The 12,958-nt window shown below is 55.3% G+C and overlaps 1 pseudogene; it reads left to right on the forward strand.

The window, feature by feature from the left end:
• The first annotated feature begins 10,721 nt into the window (after positions 1–10,721).
• On the forward strand, positions 10,722–11,633 carry LOC119524822 (annotated as a pseudogene).
• The last annotated feature ends 1,325 nt before the right edge of the window (positions 11,634–12,958 follow it).

Raw genomic sequence — 12,958 nt, forward strand, 5'->3', positions numbered from 1 at the left:
ACTTCGTCCCCTCAGTAGAAGAAGAAGGAGGAAGTTCGCCATTTTGGAGCAGTCTGGGGGCGCGGTTGCAAAGAGGCACACGGCGCCAAACAAAGAAACAAAGACACAAAGGACTACAGCAAAGTAATGGAGGGGAAGAGGGAGAGCTACTGGAGGAAGAGTGTCAGGAGGAATGGGGGACATAGGAAGAGAGGACGAAAGGTAGTTGGGGGCAATAGCCGGGTTAATACGGGAAAGGAGGAGCGGCCCGGGCGCGGAGCGGCGAGGGAGAGGCGGCTCCGGACGTGGAGCGGCGAGGGAGAGGCGGCTCCGCGGGGCGGCGAGGGAGAGGCGGCCCTTACCTTGCAGGCGAGGAGAAGGGGAGTTGGAGAGGCGTCCGGGCGAGCGGGTGGTTTACTGGACCGCTGTGTGGAGAGGACCATCCTCACACGGGGCACCAGTTGCGGTCGCGTCTACTGCTTCGGGGGGGGGGGGCGGCCGGTTGCTGAACCCTCGGCTCTCGGCGTTGCTCGGAGGGTACCGGCGGCTGGGGCTCTTTCCCGGAGGCGAGAGCGAGGCGGGGGACTTGGCCAGGTCCCCGGCGGTGGCGTGCAAGGTGTGGAGGGTGGCGAGAAGGGAAAGACAAGACACTCTTCCTCCAGTAGGGGTAGAACAAAAGGACCTTTATTCAGGGGTGAGCACAGGTTATATAGGCTGGCATAGAGGGCGGGGGTTGTTACAAGCCAATGCTGAGGGGATAAAGGGTAGGATTGGTTCTGAGAGGGTGCGGAGGTTAGGATTGGTTCTAAGAGGGCGCGGAGGTAGTTTGAAAAGGGGCTGGAGTTGCTCTGGCAACGGTGTCTGGCAACAGTGTATGCGCACTGGTGGTGGCGGGAGTTGCTCTGGCAACGGGGGGTGTGCGAGCAAGATAAGGGGGTGGGGAAAAGGCGGTTCCCTCCGGCAAGCCTCCCCTAACGGTGGTATTTTGGGTGAGGAAATGGGGCCTGCCTCCGGCCTCACTTTCCCAGGCCTGGGGGGCTGTGGAGGGCGCTGTCACCCGTGCCCACCACCCTCCCCAGGGGCGGATCCGGTCCCCTGGCCCAGGCCCACCAAGTTGAAGCACGTAATCAGTGTCCCGCATTTCCCCCTTCTTTTCCAATTGAAGGAAGAAGCTTACCGGAGAGGTCCGCTAAGGGATGAGGGAAGGGGGAGGCCGGGGAGGGGAAAAGGGGTTGACGGTGGCTCAGCGAGGCTGGAGCTCGGCGTTGGTGTGGCGCCCGGGCGCTCGACGGGGGCCTTGCTGCTTGCGGGATGGACGAGGGTGGCGACGCTGAGGAGGGTCAGCTTTTTCAGTGGAGGCAAGTTGTTGATACTGGACTTGCACAAATGATGAGAGGACAGCATTGGTATTGGCCTGGCTTTTAGCAAGTTGGCGAAGTCTGCGGATAACCCAGGGTCCTAGGGTGAGAGCTAGAATAATTATTAGTAGGGGGCCTATGAGGGGGAGGAGGTAAGGGAGGAGGGAGGTAAAGATGTGGGACCAATAGTTGGCAGCTTCACGGTCCCTTTTGCGCTGTTCTAGTCCTTCTCGGACTTTCTTTAGGCTGTCTTCGGCGAGACCTGTGGAATTGGCATAAACACAGCATTCTTCTCCTAGGGCGGCGCAAAGGCCTCCTTCTTTGAGGAGAAGAAGATCGAGACCTCGACGGTTTTGGAGCACGACCTCAGAGAGGGAGTTAACAGAATTTTTAAGATGGGAAATAGCGTTTTGTAGGTGAGTAATATCTTCGTCCACGGCTGCCCTGAGGTGAGTTAGGGCAGAGTTTTGTCGGGCTAGCACGGCAATTCCAGTGCCAGTGCCTACAAGACCTAGGAGGGTGGCGATCGTGAGGACGGTGATGGGCTCTCGCTTTTGCAGAGGGGCAGGAGCTGCAGTTTTTTCCAGGCGGAGGAAGAAGTCTTCCTCGCTGTGGTACAGGACCCTAGGGATAAGGACAATTAGGAGGCAAGTTTCTTTAGTTATATTGATGGTTTGCACGTTAAGGCAGGGGGTAAGTCCTGTAGAGGAGCAGAGCCATTGGGAGGAGTTGTGAGGAATAAGAAATTTGGCAGGGCTGCTGGGAGATGAGTAGTTGGCACAAGCTGTGAGGTTGGGAGAGTTACTTGAGCGAGGGCGGATGCACTTTCCTGTAAAGGAGACTGAATGAAAGGTTAGGGGGACGGCAGAGGTATTCCAATTGCATTTCGAGGGGCTGTCCTCTGTGTTTTCTGAAAAGGAGAGGTTGGAGGCAACTGGCTCATACAGGGGGAAGGAGGTGGAGAGGCAAAGCCAACAAGAGGAGGTAAGATTGGGGTTGGAGGAATTCACTGAGGTGAAGGCCGCTTGGATAAGGCCGAGGAAGGGAGAGGAGTAGCGAGAGGGGGGTAGAGGAGGTCGGGGTGGTGGGGTTGGCGATGCATTGTTTGCAGCTGAGGTGCGGCTGGTTGGAGCTGAGGTGCGGCTGGAGGGCCGTGGAAAAAGGGGGTTCACTCGGACTGGGGTCCAGGCCCAGGTGTACTGTTGTCATCTGGGGCACCAGGTTGCGGAGACGACGGCGTTCTCGTCTCGTTAGACGCGTGGTTGCTGGTGGCGGGCCGGATTGCCCTTCCTGGGATCCAGATTGGTTGTGCTGCATCATCTGGGAAAACACAAGCAAACCCACGCCCCTGGGCGAGGAGTGGGGAGGGACCCTTCCAGGCATTATTCTCTGGGTCCTTCCAGTAAACCATCGGGGCCTGGGTGGGCCTATACGAGGGCCCCCAATGTTTATGTAGGGGCGAAAGCCCTTCTTTATTGAATGTGAGTAGATTAGGGTGAATAAGGGCTGCCATGATAAGGTCCCCTGGAGTTGCCTGGGGGAGCATTGCCCTTTCTTTTCAATTTGTGTTTTTAAGCGGCGATGGACTGCTTCCACAATGGCTTGCCCCTGTGGATTATAGGGGATGCCAAAATGATGGGTGATGTTATATAACTGAAGAAAGGCCGCAAAGGAGGCACTGCGATAGGCAGGCCCATTGTCCGTTTTTAGGTCCCAGGGGACTCCCATGAAGAGAATTCCTTGTCTTAGGGCCTTGATACAGTGTTTGGCCGTTTCCCCGGCAAGGGGGGACTGCATAACACATGGCCGAGAAGGTGTTAATTATTACATGCACATATTTGAGGCGTCTAAAGGACGGAACGTGAGTTACATCCATTTGCCATCTAGAATTGGGTTTTAGGCCTCGTGGGTTGACTCCCTGAGGTTGCAGGGGGCCAAGCGGCGCAAAGGGCGCACAAGTTGCACAATTGCGGACAAGATGTTTACAGGTGTCTAGGGGGAGGCCACATAAATGATGTAACGACGTAGCCGAAAAGTGAAACCTGGAATGCAATAACTTGGCCTGGTTAACAGCATCCCCCGGAGGGGCTGCCGTGTGGGTTAGCATAGCTTGGGTATTCTGAGCTGAGACCGCTTGGTCTACTATACTATTGCCATTAGCCAGGGGCCCCGGAAGGCCTGAGTGACTACGAATGTGGCTAATGAACCAAGGATCCTGTCGATGCTCCAGGATGCTTCTGAGGTCAGAAAGTGCTTTATCAATGGCCGAGTCTCCCGGGAAAAAGGTGGAAAACGCGAGGACTCGGCAGACCTGATACGTGTAGAGGCTGTCTGTGAAAATGTTTACTGGGTGGTTGCAGTGGGTGTTTAGCGCGTATGACACCGCCAGAATTTCCCCCACTTGGACTGAATGAAGGTTGACATAGCTGAATAGGCGGGGTTTTGGGTGGTCCTGAGAATAAGAGAGGAAGGCGAAACGGGTTTTGGAGGCGTCAGTGAAGACGGTAGTGGCACCCGGGATGGGTGCAGAGGAGGGGAAAGGATGGAAGGGGCTGCGGAAGGGAAGCTTGGCGAGCCCCTGTAACAGTCGATGGCTAGGATAGTGGCAGCTGAATTCCCTCTGAAATCCTTCTAAGAGGATTTGCATGTCCGGGTTATCACGTATAAGCAGGCGGGTTTGGCCTGCGTCCAGGGGCCAAACAATTGTTTCCGGCGGCGCTCCAAATACATGAACAGCCAGGGTGACTAGATCTGAAGCTAGGCTGATTCAGAGCCACACTGCGGGGCAAATTTTCCTAAGCCGGCTTTTATCAGGGTGCACTCAAAGTAGAGGGCCTGGCACGGGAGTGGGGGTAGGGGCAGCGCTGTCCTAAGGGTTGCCTTGAGGTGTAGAAGGCAGCCAGGGGTTGTTAGTCGGCAGGGTGGGAGGAGTAGCGGCAACTGCCGGTAGCGGCTCCGAGGGGGAGCTTGTCGAAGGGGGAGGCGGAAGTGGGAGGCCCCAAGCGTCGCAAGATGGCGGCGCGGTGGGCGTGGCTAAGACACAAGATGGCGGACTAGCTCCGCCCTGTGAATGGGCGGGGCTTAAGGCATAAGATGGCGGACTAGCTCCGCCCTGTGAAAGGGCGGGGCCGAAGGCATAAGATGGCGGACTAGCTCCGCCCTGTGAAAGGGCGGGGCCGAAGGCATAAGATGGCGGACTAGCTCCGCCCTGTGAAAGGGCGTGGCCGAAGGCATAAGATGGCGGACTAGCTCCGCCCTGTGAAAGGGCGGGGCCGAAGGTATAAGATGGCGGACTAGCTCCGCCCTGTGAAAGGGCGGGGCCGAAGGCATAAGATGGCGGACTAGCTCCGCCCTGTGAAAGGGCGGGGCCTAAGGCATAAGATGGCGGACTAGCTCCGCCCTGTGAAAGGGCGGGGCCGAAGGCATAAGATGGCGGACTAGCTCCGCCCTGTGAAAGGGCGGGGCCGAAGGCATAAGATGGCGGACTAGCTCCGCCCTGTGAAAGGGCGGGGTAAAGCGCATGCGGTTTCTGGCCCGGCTTAGGGTTGACGTCATCACTAGAGCACTTCCTCCCCTCAGTAGAAGAAGAAGGAGGAAGTTCGCCATTTTGGAGCAGTCTGGGGGGGCAGTTGCAAAGAGGCACACGGCGCCAAACAAAGAAACAAAGACACAAAGGACTACAGCAAAGTAATGGAGGGGAAGAGAGAGAGCTACTGGAGGAAGAGTGTCAGGAGGAATGGGGGACATAGGAAGAGAGGACGAAAGGTAGTTGGGGGCAATAGCCGGGTTAATACGGGAAAGGAGGAGCGGCCCGGGCGCGGAGCGGCGAGGGAGAGGCGGCTCCGGACGTGGAGCGGCGAGGGAGAGGCGGCTCCGCGGGGCGGCGAGGGAGAGGCGGCCCTTACCTTGCAGGCGAGGAGAAGGGGAGTTGGAGAGGCGTCCGGGCGAGCGGGTGGTTTACTGGACCGCTGTGTGGAGAGGACCATCCTCACACGGGGCACCAGTTGCGGTCGCGTCTACTGCTTCGGGGGGGGGGGCGGCCGGTTGCTGAACCCTCGGCTCTCGGCGTTGCTCGGAGGGTACCGGCGGCTGGGGCTCTTTCCCGGAGGCGAGGGCGAGGCGGGGGACTTGGCCAGGTCCCCGGCGGTGGCGTGCAAGGTGTGGAGGGCGGCGAGAAGGGAAAGACAAGACACTCTTCCTCCAGTAGGGGTAGAACAAAAGGACCTTTATTCAGGGGTGAGCACAGGTTATATAGGCTGGCATAGAGGGCGGGGGTTGTTACAAGCCAATGCTGAGGGGATAAAGGGTAGGATTGGTTCTGAGAGGGTGCGGAGGTTAGGATTGGTTCTAAGAGGGCGCGGAGGTAGTTTGAAAAGGGGCGGGAGTTGCTCTGGCAACGGTGTCTGGCAACAGTGTATGCGCACTGGTGGTGGCGGGAGTTGCTCTGGCAACGGGGGGTGTGCGAGCAAGATAAGGGGGTGGGGAAAAGGCGGTTCCCTCCGGCAAGCCTCCCCTAACGGTGGTATTTTGGGTGAGGAAATGGGGCCTGCCTCCGGCCTCACTTTCCCAGGCCTGGGGGGCTGTGGAGGGCGCTGTCACCCGTGCCCACCACCCTCCCCAGGGGCGGATCCGGTCCCCTGGCCCAGGCCCACCAAGTTGAAGCACGTAATCAGTGTCCCGCATTTCCCCCTTCTTTTCAAATTGAAGGAAGAAGCTTACCGGAGAGGTCTGCTAAGGGATGAGGGAAGGGGGAGGCCGGGGAGGGGAAAAGGGGTTGACGGTGGCTCAGCGAGGCTGGAGCTCGGCGTTGGTGTGGCGCCCGGGCGCTCGACAGGGACCTTGCTGCTTGCGGGATGGACGAGGGTGGCGACGCTGAGGAGGGTCAGCTTTTTCAGTGGAGGCAAGTTGTTGATACTGGACTTGCACAAATGATGAGAGGACAGCATTGGTATTGGCCTGGCTTTTAGCAAGTTGGCGAAGTCTGCGGATAACCCAGGGTCCTAGGGTGAGAGCTAGAATAATTATTAGTAGGGGGCCTATGAGGGGGAGGAGGTAAGGGAGGAGGGAGTTAAAGATGTGGGACCAATAGTTGGCAGCTTCACGGTCCCTTTTGCGCTGTTCTAGTCCTTCTCGGACTTTCTTTAGGCTGTCTTCGGCGAGACCTGTGGAATTGGCATAAACACAGCATTCTTCTCCTAGGGCGGCGCAAAGGCCTCCTTCTTTGAGGAGAAGAAGATCGAGACCTCGACGGTTTTGGAGCACGACCTCAGAGAGGGAGTTAACAGAATTTTTAAAATGGGAAATAGCGTTTTGTAGGTGAGTAATATCTTCGTCCACGGCTGCCCTGAGGTGAGTTAGGGCAGAGTTTTGTCGGGCTAGCACGGCAATTCCAGTGCCAGTGCCTACAAGACCTAGGAGGGTGGCGATCGTGAGGACGGTGATGGGCTCTCGCTTTTGCAGAGGGGCAGGAGCTGCAGTTTTTTTCCAGGCGGAGGAAGAAGTCTTCCTCGCTGTGGTACAGGACCCTAGGGATAAGGACAATTAGGAGGCAAGTTTCTTTAGTTATATTGATGGTTTGCACGTTAAGGCAGGGGGTAAGTCCTGTAGAGGAGCAGAGCCATTGGGAGGAGTTGTGAGGAATAAGAAATTTGGCAGGGCTGCTGGGAGATGAGTAGTTGGCACAAGCTGTGAGGTTGGGAGAGTTACTTGAGCGAGGGCGGATGCACTTTCCTGTAAAGGAGACTGAATGAAAGGTTAGGGGGACGGCAGAGGTATTCCAATTGCATTTCGAGGGGCTGTCCTCTGTGTTTTCTGAAAAGGAGAGGTTGGAGGCAACTGGCTCATACAGGGGGAAGGAGGTGGAGAGGCAAAGCCAACAAGAGGAGGTAAGATTGGGGTTGGAGGAATTCACTGAGGTGAAGGCCGCTTGGATAAGGCCGAGGAGGGGAGACGAGTAGCGAGAGGGGGGGTAGAGGAGGGTCGCGGTGGTGGGGGTTGGCGATGCATTGTTTGCAGCTGAGGTGCGGCTGGTTGGAGCTGAGGTGCGGCTGGAGGGCCGTGGAAAAAGGGGCTTCACTCGGACTGGGGTCCAGGCCCAGGTGTACTGTTGTCATCTGGGGCACCAGGTTGCGGAGACGACGGCGTTCTCGTCTCGTTAGATGCGTGGTTGCTGGTGGCGGGCCGGATTGCCCTTCCTGGGATCCAGATTGGTTGTGCTGCATCATCTGGGAAAACACAAGCAAACCCGCGCCCCTGGGCGAGGAGTGGGGAGGGACCCTTCCAGGCATTATTCTCTGGGTCCTTCCAGTAAACCATCGGGGCCTGGGTGGGCCTATACGAGGGCCCCCAATGTTTATGTAGGGGCGAAAGCCCTTCTTTATTGAATGTGAGTAGATTAGGGTGAATAAGGGCTGCCATGATAAGGTCCCCTGGAGTTGCCTGGGGGAGCATTGCCCTTTCTTTTTCAATTTGTGTTTTTAAGCGGCGATGGACTGCTTCCACAATGGCTTGCCCCTGTGGATTATAGGGGATGCCAAAATGATGGGTGATGTTATATAACTGAAGAAAGGCCGCAAAGGAGGCACTGCGATAGGCAGGCCCATTGTCCGTTTTTAGGTCCCAGGGGACTCCCATGAAGAGAATTCCTTGTCTTAGGGCCTTGATACAGTGTTTGGCCGTTTCCCCGGCAAGGGGGACTGCATAACACATGGCCGAGAAGGTGTTAATTATTACATGCACATATTTGAGGCGTCTAAAGGACGGAACGTGAGTTACATCCATTTGCCATCTAGAATTGGGTTTTAGGCCTCGTGGGTTGACTCCCTGAGGTTGCAGGGGGCCAAGCGGCGCAAAGGGCGCACAAGTTGCACAATTGCGGACAAGATGTTTACAGGTGTCTAGGGGGAGGCCACATAAATGATGTAACGACGTAGCCGAAAAGTGAAACCTGGAATGCAATAACTTGGCCTGGTTAACAGCATCCCCCGGAGGGGCTGCCGTGTGGGTTAGCATAGCTTGGGTATTCTGAGCTGAGACCGCTTGGTCTACTATACTATTGCCATTAGCCAGGGGCCCCGGAAGGCCTGAGTGACTACGAATGTGGCTAATGAACCAAGGATCCTGTCGATGCTCCAGGATGCTTCTGAGGTCAGAAAGTGCTTTATCAATGGCCGAGTCTCCCGGGAAAAAGGTGGAAAACGCGAGGACTCGGCAGACCTGATACGTGTAGAGGCTGTCTGTGAAAATGTTTACTGGGTGGTTGCAGTGGGTGTTTAGCGCGTATGACACCGCCAGAATTTCCCCCACTTGGACTGAATGAAGGTTGACATAGCTGAATAGGCGGGGTTTTGGGTGGTCCTGAGAATAAGAGAGGAAGGCGAAACGGGTTTTGGAGGCGTCAGTGAAGACGGTAGTGGCACCCGGGATGGGTGCAGAGGAGGGGAAAGGATGGAAGGGGCTGCGGAAGGGAAGCTTGGCGAGCCCCTGTAACAGTCGATGGCTAGGATAGTGGCAGCTGAATTCCCTCTGAAATCCTTCTAAGAGGATTTGCATGTCCGGGTTATCACGTATAAGCAGGCGGGTTTGGCCTGCGTCCAGGGGCCAAACAATTGTTTCCGGCGGCGCTCCAAATACATGAACAGCCAGGGTGACTAGATCTGAAGCTAGGCTGATTCAGAGCCACCCTGCGGGGCAAATTTTCCTAAGCCGGCTTTTATCAGGGTGCACTCAAAGTAGAGGGCCTGGCACGGGAGTGGGGGGTAGGGGCAGCGCTGTCCTAAGGGTTGCCTTGAGGTGTAGAAGGCAGCCAGGGGTTGTTAGTCGGCAGGGTGGGAGGAGTAGCGGCAACTGCCGGTAGCGGCTCCGAGGGGGAGCTTGTCGAAGGGGGAGGCGGAAGTGGGAGGCCCCAAGCATCGCAAGATGGCGGCGCGGTGGGCGTGGCTAAGACACAAGATGGCGGACTAGCTCCGCCCTGTGAAAGGGCGGGGTAAAGCGCATGCGGTTTCTGGCCTGGCTTAGGGCTGACGTCATCACTAGAGCACTTCCTCCCCTCAGTAGAAGAAGAAGGAGGAATTTCGCCATTTTGGAGCAGTCTGGGGGGGCGGTTGCAAAGAGGCACACGGCGCCAAACAAAGAAACAAAGACACAAAGGACTACAGCAAAGTAATGGAGGGGAAGAGGGAGAGCTACTGGAGGAAGAGTGTCAGGAGGAATGGGGGACATAGGAAGAGAGGACGAAAGGTAGTTGGGGGCAATAGCCAGGTTAATACGGGAAAGGAGGAGCGGCCCGGGCGCGGAGCGGCGAGGGAGAGGCGGCTCCGGACGTGGAGCGGCGAGGGAGAGGCGGCTCCGCGGGGCGGCGAGGGAGAGGCGGCCCTTACCTTGCAGGCGAGGAGAAGGGGAGTTGGAGAGGGGTCTGGGCGAGCGGGTGGTTTACTGGACCGCTGTGTGGAGAGGACCATCCTCACACGGGGCACCAGTTGCGGTCGCATCTACTGCTTCGGGGGGGGGGGGGCGGCCGGTTGCTGAACCCTCGGCTCTCGGCGTTGCTCGGAGGGTACCGGCGGCTGGGGCTCTTTCCCGGAGGCGAGGGCGAGGCGGGGGACTTGGCCAGGTCCCCGGCGGTGGCGTGCAAGGTGTGGAGGGCGGCGAGAAGGGAAAGACAAGACACTCTTCCTCCAGTAGGGGTAGAACAAAAGGACCTTTATTCAGGGGTGAGCACAGGTTATATGGGCTGGCATAGAGGGCGGGGGTTGTTACAAGCCAATGCTGAGGGGATAAAGGGTAGGATTGGTTCTAAGAGCACGCGGAGGTAGTTTGAAAAGGGGCAGGAGTTGCTCTGGCAACGGTGTCTGGCAACAGTGTATGCGCACTGGTAGTGGCGGGAGTTGCTCTGGCAACGGGAGGTGTGCGAGCAAGATAAGGGGGTGGGGAAAAGGCGGTTCCCTCCGGCAAGCCTCCCCTAACGGTGGTATTTTGGGTGAGGAAATGGGGCCTGCCTCCGGCCTCACTTTCCCAGGCCTGGGGGGCTGTGGAGGGCGCTGTCACCCGTGCCCACCACCCTCCCCAGGGGCGGATCCGGTCCCCTGGCCCAGGCCCGCCAAGTTGAAGCACGTAATCAGTGTCCCGCAAAAATGGTCATCTGTCACCCATGCCTTCACCAGAGTCCTCAGGCTGCCAAGGGTTGGTGGCGGAATCTGAATCGGTTTTGTGATTTTTATTAGGATACTGATGGCTACCCCCATATAAACCCTCCAGAATTGCTGGCAGAAACAAGTCGCCACCAGAGAGGGGGCAGAGGGGCCCATATCTCCATTTTACTGATTTGCTCCCACGGAGGTCTGGGAGTTGGGTTGTTTCAGTCATTTCTGTGCTACTTGTGAAAAAATGCTTGCGCAGGGAGCCCCGACACCTGAAGAGTGGAGAGAGGCCGGGGGAGGCCCCGACCAGGCCCCTGCAAACCGGCCTCTGCTGGCCGCCTGGAGACTGCAGCTGGCCGTGGGCAGCACGCCCCCTCCCCAGGAGGCTGCAGGCAAACCAAAGGAGAAGAGAGAGAAGGAGAAAAAGAAGATAGACAAGAAGAAGAAGCACAAAGCGAAGGCCGAGGAAGAGATGAAGGCTGCGGTGGACCCGCCAGCCAAGCAGACCCAGCAAAAGACTCCTGCCAAGAAGGCCAACTGCAGGGACCAGGGCCAGCAGGCAGCGGAGGAAGGGTGGCAAGCAGGCGTCGGCCTCCTGCTGAGAGGGGGAGGGGGAGGAGGGGGAGGGGGAGGGGAGGGAGGGGAGGGGAGGAAGAGGAGGGGGAGGGAGGGGAGGGAGGGAAGGAGGAGAAAGCGGGGCCTGCCATGAGCTACAATGAGAAGCGCCGGCTTAGCCTGGACATGAGCTGGCTGCCTGGGAGAACTGGGCCGGTTGGTGCACATCATCCGGTCTCAGGAGGGCTGGCTCCAGCGCTCCATCCCCGAGGACATCGAGATTGACTTTGAGACCCTGAAACCCACCACGTTAGGAGAACTGGAGAGATATGTCAAGTCATGTTTACAGAAAAAACAAAGGAAACCATTCTCCACAAAAGGGAGAAAGCAGGCAGCCAAGTCAAAAGAGGAGCTAGCTCGGGAAAAAAGAAAGAGAGAAGCGGCTGCAGGATGCCAATGGGCAGCTGATCAACGACAAACCAAGAAAGAGAAATCCGGCTCCACGCCCTCGGGAGGGCTGTCCCGTCTCGGCAGCAGCAGTGCCTCCGAGTCTGGAAGCAGCAGTTCCAGTGGATCCAGTTCGGATAGCAGCGACTCGGAGTAAACTCTGGGCTTGGACAGAACAGAAGAGACAGATGTTACACACGCCGGGGCGCTGCAGTTTCCCTTCCATGGTTAATATATGACTTTCATCCCCAAAGGTTCTGTAGTCAGATTCTCCTGCATCTCATCACTTGAATAAACTTGACCCCCATATCTGGCTTCTGATTCTTTTTTTTGTGTTCTGATGTTAAATGTTTATTGCTGAATTATACACAGTGTGAGGGAAATTTGTTTATTTTTTACTGTTTCATGTTTCTCTGTCCACACACAAAGTAAGCATTCCAAAACTCTAAAATTACATTTATTTTAAATTTTATTGAATTAAATCATAAAATAAAAAAAATCATTTCTGGCTTATTTCACTCAAAATGTTGTCTTCACAATCCATTCACGTAGTTGCATGCCTCACAACTTCATTCCTTCTTGTGGTTGCTCAATATTCTATGGTATGCAAACATCACATCTCACCATTCTGTTCATCAGGACATGTATCCCCAGGCCACCTCCACTCATTGCAAATTTTGAATACTACCACCATAAATACCAGTATGCAAATGTCCATTCATATCCATGCTCTCAGTTCTTTCAATATATAACCAATAATGAGGTTGCAGGATCTTATGGCAGTCCCATACTTAGCTTCTTTTGGAACCCCACACTGCCCTCCAGATAGGCTGTACTATACTACTTCCCCACCAAAGTGAATAGGTAGATCCTTCTCTCCATGTTTTCTCCAGCATTTGTATCCCTCTATTTATTTTCCCCCTGCAATTTTATAGATACATTCACATACCATACAGTCATCCATGTACAATCAATTGTTCACAGTATCATCGTATAGTTGTATATTCATTACCACAATCAGCACTTGAACACTTTCATTACTCAAAAAAAGTTAAAATAAGAATAAAAAAAGATAAAAGAAAAACTAAAAATATAATAAACTACAATTAAAATGTCATACACCACCACCACCAAGAATCCCATACCTCTCTCTTATATCCCCCTCTGATAGACATATAGCTTTAGTATACTGCCTTTGTTACAATTAATGGAAGCACATTGTTATATTACTGTTAACTGTAGACTCTACTTTTCCTTGATTGTATTCTTCCCCAACACCATCCCATTCTTAACTTGCAGAGTTTACATTCATTTTTTCTCCCACATATAAAAACATTTTTTATATTTGTACATTTAATCACTATCATTGATTACTGCCACCATAAATTCCATTTAATGATATACATTTGTTCATAATATTCCTGAATAACTTGAGATTTCACTAAGTTATTCAGTCCCAGTCTTTATCTTCTATCTTTCCTT

Source organism: Choloepus didactylus, assembly GCF_015220235.1.
Source record: "Choloepus didactylus isolate mChoDid1 chromosome 23 unlocalized genomic scaffold, mChoDid1.pri SUPER_23_unloc1, whole genome shotgun sequence".
In the NCBI taxonomy this organism is placed as follows: Eukaryota; Metazoa; Chordata; class Mammalia; order Pilosa; family Megalonychidae; genus Choloepus; species Choloepus didactylus.